The sequence below is a fragment of the Oryzias melastigma genome, linkage group LG6, assembly GCF_002922805.2.
Source record: "Oryzias melastigma strain HK-1 linkage group LG6, ASM292280v2, whole genome shotgun sequence".
NCBI lineage: Eukaryota > Metazoa > Chordata > Actinopteri > Beloniformes > Adrianichthyidae > Oryzias > Oryzias melastigma.
The window spans coordinates 1721568-1732424 of NC_050517.1; the positions used below are offsets into that span (position 1 = coordinate 1721568).

At 45.6% G+C, this 10857-nt stretch overlaps 1 long non-coding RNA gene across 2 annotated transcripts in view; it reads right to left on the reverse strand.

Moving 5' to 3' along the window:
• Nucleotides 1-10857, reverse strand: part of LOC112152895 — a 68410-nt gene that overhangs the window by 29953 nt on the left and 27600 nt on the right. The window lies entirely within an intron of this gene.

Here is a 10857-nt window from a genome sequence, read left to right on the forward strand (position 1 = left end):
CTCTGGATGCTCAAACAAAAATTCACTTCATCCAACAGCACTCAGTCAAGGCTTATGGGGGGGTCGTGAGTGAAATTGATCTCATAAAGAATCTGGTTACAGCTGAGCGGTTACAAATGTAAACATGAAATGTTGGAAAAACGTCTTTGTTCCAAATAAAAGTCTAGAAAGTTCAGTGATGTCGGCGAAGGTTCTGCTGCTGTTCCTCGATAATCCAGAACAAAGTTTCAGTCTGAATGTGAACAAGTGAACTCTGGTCCGGGACCAGGAACCAGAACCGCTGTCAGACTCCTCTTTTGAGTTCATCACGGTTCGTTTCCAATCAGACTGAACTTCAGTTCAGTTTCTCAGTCTGAATAGGCTCTGCGCTCGGAGTGGAACAACTGGATCAAAACAGCCACCGTAGCCGGTCTTTCGTGGACAAACGTGGAGCAGCGATGCAACAGCAGCTCATTGAAATGTGTTCGGATGAATTTGTGCTCGTTAAAACAACAATCTATCCGTCACAAACTGTTATCAGCGTACCTCGTAGCCGTAGCGTGCTCAGTAACCGCCTCCGCCGTAGCAAAGCAGCAGTAAAACGTGCTGAGCATGACCTTCAGACACTCAAAACTGAAAACACTTCAATAAGTAAACTATCATGACAGGTAGGGCTGGGTAATAAAACCAGAACGACAGATAGAACTTTTTATCAATAGAGGAATGAGGAATCTCGACAGACTTTTATTTTGAAGGGTCAGAAATTGACCCGCGCTAGTATCAAGCAGGGTTAGGAGGACAAGCGTTAAAGTTAACCTTTAGTTTCGGCTGATGAATCCGCAGAATATCTGGTGATTTTTGACAGGATCCAGTCAGAACTGGAAGACAAACCTGCTGGACTACCGCGATGTAGCATTAGCATGATGCTAATGCTAACAAGCTGTTCCATGTGTCGCCTGAGTGTAAAGATAGACCAGTTTACAGTCGGACAATATTTTACTGACCAGACATGACAGATAAATATAACAAAATTAATTTGTAGGACACTCATAGTAATAATAATAATAATAATAATGATGATAATAATATAATGACAGAACTGAATCTACTGTGTATTAGCAGCAGGTGTTACACTAAAACTGCAACCCTTTTTTCTCAGTGTGTTTGAATTTGAGTTTACAGTTTGATGACAACAGAGACACGTTTATCCCATTTATACATTGCTTCCATTCGATTTAAATTTCTAAAAAAAAAATTATAAAAAAAAGTTAAAAAAGTAAAACACCTGAGATATTTCTGTGTAAAATGCTGTTATAAGTTTATGTTTGCTTTGTAAATCCTGAAAAACATTAGAACTTATTTGTAGAATTGATGCTTAGTTTTTAATTGAACTGAACAAGAAGTCTAGTGGTTTATCTTATTTATGTCCTCTTTTGGAACTTGAAACCTTTTAATTTTCAGTTTAGTTCTAATAAATATATATATATATATATATATATATATACCTTTCTTAGTAGTTTAAAAAACTAGCTGCATTATGTTCAATGCATCTGTTATGTTTAAAGTATGACAGGAAATAAAGATTTAAATCTAAATTACCTGCTAATGACTACACATTTCCTTTTTGAGCCTCAGACTTTTCAGATTTGGCAAATATAGTTATTTACTCTATTTAGTGATATAGATTGTTATTGCACAATATGGAAAAAATATTTCATTTCTCTAGATTGAGAAATGAAAATGTCCATATTACTCAGCTCTAATGACAGGTATTTGCACCTCCAGCGTTTTCTTTTTGTTGTGACCCGCCCCTGTAACTGCTGGCCAATGACTGAAGAGATCTTTAGTCACGTGATTTTGTTGACAAGCTTTGGTCCAGAACAGAAATCTCTGGTAGATGCCAGTCTGAATCCAGACCAAACGCAAGGTTTAGGACTCAGTCCGGATCAAATCGTTTGAGTACATCCAGAAATCCTGATTCAACACAGAAAGGATCCAAAATCCTCACAAAACTCATAGTGTGTTTGTGTAAAAACCATCAAAGAAATGTCAAAACAGAGGAAAAGCAGATCAGAGAGGATTTTCAGACGAGGAATCGACCCAGAATGCAGAGCTGCAGGTCTGTGAACGAGTCCAGGGTCTGCATTCTAACAAACTCTACAAGAACCGATCCCAGATCAGGCCTGTTCACACACACAACTAAACAACTTCACACACAAACACAATCACATCCCCACAGTGTGTGGTGGACAGCACAACGTCTTGGAGCTTTCCTCAGATGAATTTTGTGAAGGTACGTTGTTTCTGTAATTACCCACAATCCCGAGCGCCGTCTGCACTCACCGGTCCGTTTTCCGCGGTGGCGGCGAAACTTCCCCTGATGTCGCCGAGGACGTCCGCGCTGGAGGAACGGCGGCTTTCTTTGCTCCAAGGCGGAGTGGGTGAAAGGTCAGGGGAGTCTACGGCAGCCCGGCGTGGCGAGCGTGCGCTGACGAGCCAGGATGCTTTTCATCTGAAAGGTGTCACCTGAACACGCAGCAGATTAGCATGTGACTTCTGACACGCGTGAGTCCATCCTCATCCACTCGTTTGTGCTTTAATGTGCTCTTCAGTTTACTCGCTAACTGAGAGAAGAATATATTAATAGTAAGCACCAGCGCGGCCCGGTCTTCTGTGAACATCTGAAGTGCACTCAGCGACCGGCTCGGCTCTCACCGCCGCTGTTTTCTATAAAAACCAATCTGTATGAAAGCCCGGCGCCTCCCACACACGGCACAGCTGACCTCCCTCACGCTGCATGCTGATACTGCTCTCCTCTTCCTTTTCTTCTGCCAGCGTGTGATGCTGCTCCACATTTTCAGGAATAAACATGAGGCTGGTCCCGTTCTGAAGCTGACCCGACCCGCTCAGATTTGCTCCTCCAGCAGCTTCGCTCTGTGGTTCTGTCCAGCTGTCATGACCTCACCACCATCACTTCCTGATGCGAAAACTCCACCTATCAGAGCAGACTCCAGCTCATCAGTGTGGGCCCATGCAGAATGTTACTGTAGGAAATGAAGACCCTGAACCCCCGCTGGTGGGACCAGACCAGAGTTCTGGACCGGATCCTCATCAGAGGGATTCCCAGGCACGTTTCTCCATCAGACATGACGGCCTAAAACAACCTAAAACACTCAACCCCAACAGCTTCCTTCAGTCACATTGCACCAATATGAGGGTGGAGGTCGACCCGTACGGTTCTGCAGGTTTCTGGGTCGACCAAGTCCATAGAGGAGCATCTGCATCTGTGTCTGCAGATCCTTTAAGGCTCATACAGCTGCCTCAAGGAACATCTTGAAAATGGAACGTACCATTATTGTGTGTGTAGTAAGTGTATCAATTAAATTTATTTATATAAGTCAATATCACAAAACCATTTTTTCATTGGGCTTCATGCTAGTAATTGTACAGAAGCAGAAGATTAGTCATAAAATATAAACAATTGCTAAAAGCTAAACAGACAAAACTAAACTACTTATCCCTGCCCTTAGACCCTCCCTCTCGGTAAGGAAAAACTCCTAAAAACCCTGATTTAGGAAAAAAGAAGAAACCTGAGGGATTCCCACATGAGGGAGAGATCCTATCCCAGGACGGACAGGAGATTTACCAGGACTGTTAGAGAAGAATTAGCTTATCTGACTCCAGAGCTACGTATCTGAATAGAGTTCAGCAATAGAGGACTGGGGAAGGGTGGTCTACAGCCAAGACGAGCCAGAGGCGTGGTCCACGCCCAAGACGAGCCAGAGTCGTGGTCCACACCCAACACGAGCCAGAGATGAGGTCAATGGCCAAGACGAGCCAGAGGCGTGGTCCACAGCCAAGACGAACCAGATTCAAGGTCCATGGCCAAAACTAGCCAGAGGCGTGGTCCACGGCCAAGAACAGGCGCACAGGCGATTGACCAGGAATCTGAAATCTATCCCGCTTCCCCAGAGGGGAAAGAGGAACAACACGTGAATCACACTGCACCAAACAGAATCAAAGAGAACTAACGATCATGAAGTATAATGGAAGCTACAGGTGACAGTGTCTTACACTGTCCTTGTGCCAAACTCTAGTCATTAGTAAGGTGAGAGTACTGGCTCCTGACCGACCAAATCCTGCATGCATGAGGTGTGCTCATGATCCGTATGTGTCCGTAAGGCGTCCACACAAACTACACTCCGATTGTCTCAGATCCTCATATCTAAAGCTGTATTCACACTGCGCACGGCCAGCGCAGTGGAGGGGTCAAGTTTCAGTCTAATTGTGAAAAACAGTAAAGGAGTTGCTGTTTTTGTGTATCCACAGATAAAGGTTCTGAGTCTGGGTCTTTTATTGTGAAAATCTTCAGCGTTGACGCTCATTTTCCAAAGTGTAGACTTCCTGTGCAGGAACGACTTTGGCCGGACCTCAGTGGTTCTTCCTCTCAAACTCTTCATGATGCGTCTTCACTGCTGCTGATTTTATCACCGAGTTTAGAAAAGAGAAAGCTTAGAAGAGAGCATCTCGATCCATTCTTTGTGTTTACACAGTTACATTCATAAAGAGGATGTGTAGTGTCCTGCTGGTCCAGGAGGAGATTCTTCCTCACTTTCCCCTCAGGGAAAATAATCTGGAAAAGCAGTTCTAAAGGAGATACGTGTGAGGGCTCAACGCCGTTTAGACATGGCGGCGTATTCACAGCAGAGTGTTTTCTTAGTGGCATTTCTGCGACAAACCCAAATAGTCAAACCTCCTCAAAAATATCCATCATGAGAACTCCAGTCCGAGACCCTCCAGTTCGAGACGATCTAGAAGAACAGGACGGTGCTCCGCCTCTGACCTTCCTACGAGAAACTAATGCTTGAAAATGGTTCCTGGGGATGAACGGTTAGAGGCGAGAACGCCTCTGTCTGTGTTAACCAACAGAAAATGAGACGCTGCAGAGAAAAATGTGAAAAAAGGCAATGACTTGAGTAAAAGTTCAGAATATCTTTAGATAGACAGCATCACAAAAGAAATATGAACTTTATATAAAAAACACTAAAACATCATTCATACACAATATTCTGGCGTTTTGGTGTAGCTGGAGCTATTGTAGCATGTGTCATCTGCTGCTAACTGATTCTGCTCTTGGAAAGTTTGAGCTTAATCAAAAAAGATACCAAAGAGATTTATTTTAAAGGATTTTAAAGCAAAAACTTTTGAATTCAAAGATTAGAGTTCAACTAAAACAAATAGGATCTAGCGAAGCGGAGCATCATTCCATGTAAGTCTGTCCTCTTCATGTCCATTGATTTACTGACGGCCATGTTTACATTACAAATGTCTTCAGCAGCAGGAGAAGTTAAAGCCGCGGCAGCTGGAGGCTGGTACCCAATCTCTGCAGAGAACACAAGGTTTTACCATCAGCTGCACTGAAGGACTCACAAACGCATCTAAACAAAAACAAACTTTGTTCCTTTCTGTGTGTTAAACTGGAGATCAGCGTTTTGACCCCGTGACCCCGATCAGGACTGATAACTTCAGATCAATGTAAATCCAACAATCGATTTATCGATGAATCATTCACTATTCCTACGATCCAATCAGATCGATCTGAGTCAGAATAGAGTTGACCTATTCCACTGAAAAAATCATTTCAAAATGAGACAAATCGATAATCGATCTTGTAAAATCCCATCTGGATTGATTCAGAGCAGATTTATTTTCCTCTAAGGTAAGAACAACCATCGCCTGCAGACTCATGTGATACCGCAGAAACTGATCAACCATCATTCAGTCTCTGATTGATCAAAGTCATGTGACCATCCGGTGTGCTAGAATGTTCTAAAGGTTATTCTTGACTTTATCAAACTCAAATGTGAATGGATTTGACATTCATTCTTGTTTACTTGTTTGTATGTACTCTTATTTAACTGATTATCTAATCTGGAAAACTTAACCTGAACTGTTCAGTACCAGGTATTGATCTCTGAGTCACTGATGGAAGTTTGGGATCAAGATGATCTGGATCTGCTTTAGGTCAGAGAATCTGATCAATCAGAATGGATCAAGATCAAAGTGAATCAAACAACTTGTTAAGGAGCCAAATATGAGTCATGAAGATTAGAAACCTAAAGAAAGCAACTTGAAAAATTCAAGCAGAAATATTTGTGTTGAGCTAAAAGAATTCAAGTTTTTGAAACTTTTTGCCATTTTAATAGAAACTTCATTATTTTCTGCTTCAGATTTTCTGTTTTGAAACTTCAAAACTCAAAATTTCACTTTCAACTCTTTTTTTGGGGGGTGCTGAATCTGAGAAATTCAAGTTGGAAACTTTTGGCTCCGTTGTGGTGCATGGGGGCGGGGCTAAGACAAAGGACTGAACAAAACTAATGAGGGTGGTAGCTTCAATCCTGGTGCATTCACCGACTCTGGGAACTTGAAAATGATGGTCAGAAAACGACTGGCAAGGGGTCATAAGTTACCAGGAAAAGAGCAGCGTAGTGACCATCCAAAACGCTGCTTTATGCCGTCTGGTGTTGTCCCGAGCTGGGTGTAAAAAGCAGAGTTTGAATGTGTTGAAAGTGCAGTTTCGTGGTGTCACGTACAGCGTTGAAAACGCTGTTTTGCCTGAAAGAAATGACTAAGACCATGAGCCGCTTCCAGCTGTCTGCTGTGGTGTAGTGGTTAGCACAGCTGCACTATGTCTATTCCTCAAGCAGGAATCGTGAGTTCAACGCAGCTGTTTCTTCATGTTTTCTGTCTTTTTCTTTGCTGACTTTTAGTAACAATATTATTTTGATCGTTTTTTTTTGCTTTTCTTTTTTTTGTTTTTACATTGACTTTGATTGGTCCTTCGTGTTAGCCCCACCCCCACGCCAGAACGGGGCCAAAAGTTTCAAACCGGAAATTTTCAGATTTGAAGCAGGAATAAGGAGTTGAAAGTAAGGATGCAACGATTCTTCATAAATCGGTAAAAAAAACAATTCAAACTCACCAAGTGTTCATCGGTGCAGAAAATTAAAAAATCAGATTTTCTCAGTCTGTGCCAAAATGTAGAAATGCAGAGTTGATGACATTCCTCCATTCAGGCTCGCTGTGTGTGCGCGCCTGTGCCCCCCCTCCTGGGAAATTCCCGCAGCTCCTTCAGATTTTAAAGTTTCACATAAGTCGGTCCCTCCAGGATTTTGCAATCACAACTATTACCTAAATTCAAGCAAACCTGAGATCTGCTCCTCATCCTGTAGCTTTACATTTTTATCCAACTTTACTGCAACCTTGACGATCTACTGTGACGACTGTCATGGTGACGACGCAGCTGCACGACTGCTTCCATTCTGACTCCTCCCTCTCTTTAGCTCTATGCGCGTGAACGGTCATTCGCGCTGAGTGTGAGCGAGTGCGCTCAGCGGCTGGGGGGGTTGCACTATGGTGTGAAGCGGTCCGTCTCACAGAGCACAACATCAACGTGTTAGTAGGAAAACAGTTTGATGGAAGGGGCAAAAAGAAAACATACTTGGCCTTAAAATACATTTAATTCATTGTGTTGAGAAAAAAAGAAAAAAATCAAAATTGTAACTTTAAAACTGTGAATGGAATTGAATTGTGGCTCGACTGGATCGTTACATTCCTAATTGAAAGTGAAATTTTGAGTTTTGAAACCTAAAAACAGAAAATAATTAAGTTTCTATTAGAATTGCAGAAAGTTTCAGAAAATGTTTTAACTCAACACCAATATTTCAGCTTGAATTTTTCAAGTTGTTTTATGAGTTTCAAATCTTTATGATTTGGCTCCATAGATGGTATTTTAAATGAATGGTTACAGCCCGACTGAAAACATTCAGGTGATCTGAGTGTCAGAAGAGGAGTTTGTCATCCGTCACGTCCTCACAGACCGTACAGCACTGAAGGAGAGAACGTAAACAGACCGGGTCTGTGACGGCCCAAAGCGCTTTACAGTCACAGTCCGTATAAACACACTGATGGTGCCAGCCTGGAACCACCAGGAGTGATGTGGGGTTCAGTGTTCACCTCATGGACGGGTAGGAACCAGCAGAACAGATGCGTCACTGATTGGTCAGTGACTGCAGATAGTTTGCATTCATTTCTTTTAAGCTCTTGAACTCTGGTATCCGTTATCACTCGTTCTATTGTGGCTTTCATCCTGAGATCCGTCTGTAGTTCTCAGTGATGATTGCTGCTCATCGTTTCTTCAGAAATCTTTTTCTCTCTTTCTGGTGTTTTTGTTGAGGTCCTGTCCAGACGCTGCTCTGCAGAGATGTCCTCTCAGTTCTGTCTGTTCGGGAGCAAAGCTCTGATGATTTTAGCCACAGAAACATCTGCTAATCCACTAATTACCAGCAGGTTGGGACAGGAACGGTTGGCCTGCCTTACCTTAGCTGCAGGCAGACGAGCGGGGTGGGGGTGGGGGTTAAATGAAAAGTTTAAAACTTTTATTTCTGTTTGGAACTGAGCAAACTTCCCCTTCTGAGCGCCTCTTCAGCGTTTGTCTTAAATAATCTCATTTTCTAGCCGTGCCTTGCTCAGAGGCGCCTTCGGGAGCACAGGGACTTACTCATCCACTTTCTCCACCCCCCAATCATAAACCTTTCTCAACCTGCAGGCCAGTAACACCCCCCGACTTGACAATCAGAAATTTGCCAGGCAGCTCTGTTAACAGATAAACTGCGGCTAATGGCTCTCCACGTCCCGCATTAGAGCTGCATCCCTCTGCAGGCAGATCAAAGCGCTGCTCGGCGCCAACAGCCCAAACTCTCAGGACTTACACATTTGGATAGAAGATATCCCATCAGGCCGTGCACGTGTGGCGGGCTGGGTAAGCCCGGCGCTCCCCTGCGGTCGCTCAGGCAGCAGATCTGCTTACTGGCCTTGTATTTATTCCACACCTGGGGGGCGCATACCAAACACAGCCTCAGACCTGGCCTGGATTAGGCCTGCGCCGCTTGTCAGATCGCTGCTCCCCGGGCTGGAGTACCACAGACGCATGTATGCGTGCCCCCGGGGGGGGGCTGCAGCTGAAACCATGGCAAATAAACTCCATGTGCCGCAGAGCAGGTCACGCCGCCGCCCTGCGTCTGTCAGCGTTCCTCCTGCAGGAGGAGAGGGGGCCAACAGCGGAGCACGCCGCCCTCACGGTCGGCGCTGAGACGCCGCCGGCGTGCAGAGGCGCCCTGTCATTACGGCACTAATGACACGCCAGGATCCACTGCACCTGAAAACGTCACTTTCCTTTCTCTGATCTGCCTCACGCCGCGCAGGAACGGGTGTGGGTTCTGACGCCACTCTCTCTCATCAGAACCGTCCCACATCCGTCCAGCAGGACCTGGACCGGGACCTTGACCAGGACCCGGACCACATCTGTCCAGAAGGACCCGGACCACATCCGTCCAGCAGGACCTGGACCGGGACCTTGACCAGGACCCGGACCACATCTGTCCAGCAGGACCCGGACCGGGACCCGGACCACATCCGTCCAGCAGGACCTGGACCAGGACCTTGACCAGGACCCGGACCACATCCGTCCAGCAGGACCTGGACCAGGACCTTGACCAGGACCCGGACCACATCCGTCCCACAGGACCTGGACCTGACGGGACCTCCAGCTGCTGCAGTTCTCTGAGGGACTGCAGTGAGACTTGATGCCCCGACTGTCTGCACCTCCTGCTTTTCTTCTCTTTTACTTTCTCCAGTCGATTAAAAACACGCTCTGATGAAACGCTGATTTGGGTTTTTCTCATGATGCCGGACCCGTAAACTACGATTAAAACTACATTCCTGAGAATTTCTTTATCCAAATCATTGTGAATCAGGAGCAGATGAAAACATGTTGTATTTGTGATGTAGAAACTAAACTGGGCGGGGCCACAAGTCTCTGCTCCGCCTACACATTCTCACTCTCAACTCCTCACATGCTAACGTTTGGTTAAGGACTCCTCCGTGTCCCCAACTGGTCATTTTATGACGTTCATTAAATCATGGATCGCTAACTTCAGTCACAAACCGGAACCAGTCCCGCCCAGAAGCCAGAGGTGAATTTTTGATGAACTCCTGCCGCTCTGCAGGAACTATGTCTTAAAAAATGACAGGTTTTTAGATTTTGGCTAGAAATGGCGCCATCGTCATGAAAAGACGACAGAGAACAGACTTCAGCCAAAATCCTGCAGCTGGTTTTCAGGTTTCATTCTTGGAACTCCTGCTGCGGTGGACATCCTGGTTCCAACAGAACCTCAGCTAAGGGACTGGGTTCTAGATAATGGACCCGGTTCAGGCTGAGGCTCGGTCACGGCGGAGATCCGGTTCCAGCTGATACTCGTCTAAGACTTAGTTCTGGCTGCGACCCGGTTCTGGCTGTGATCCGGTTCAGGCTAAGACCCGGTTTCAGCTGAGACTCGGTTCCGGCTGAAACCGAGTTTCGGCTCAGAACCCGGCTCCGGCTCAGGCCTGGTTCCGGCTCCGACCCGGTTCCGCTGTGACCCGTTTTAGGTAAAGACCCAGTTCCGTCTGAGACGCAGTTTCGACTTAGACCAGGTTCTGACACAAGACCTGATTTTGGCTCAGACCTGGTTCCGGCTCGGACCCGGTTCCGCTGTGACCTGTTTTAGGTAAAGACCCAGTTCAGTCTGAGACGCAGTTTTGACTTAGACCAGGTTCTGACACAAGACCTGATTTTGGCTCAGACCCGGCTCCGGCTTAGAACCCGTTCCGACTCAGACCCGGTTCCGCTGTGACCCGTTTTAGGTAAAGACCCAGTTCCGTCTGAGACGCAGTTTCAACTTAGACCAGGTTCTGACACAAGACCTGATTTCGGCTCAGCACCCCGTTCCGGCTTAGAACCCGTTCCGGTTGAGACCCGGTTCTGGATGAGACTCGGTT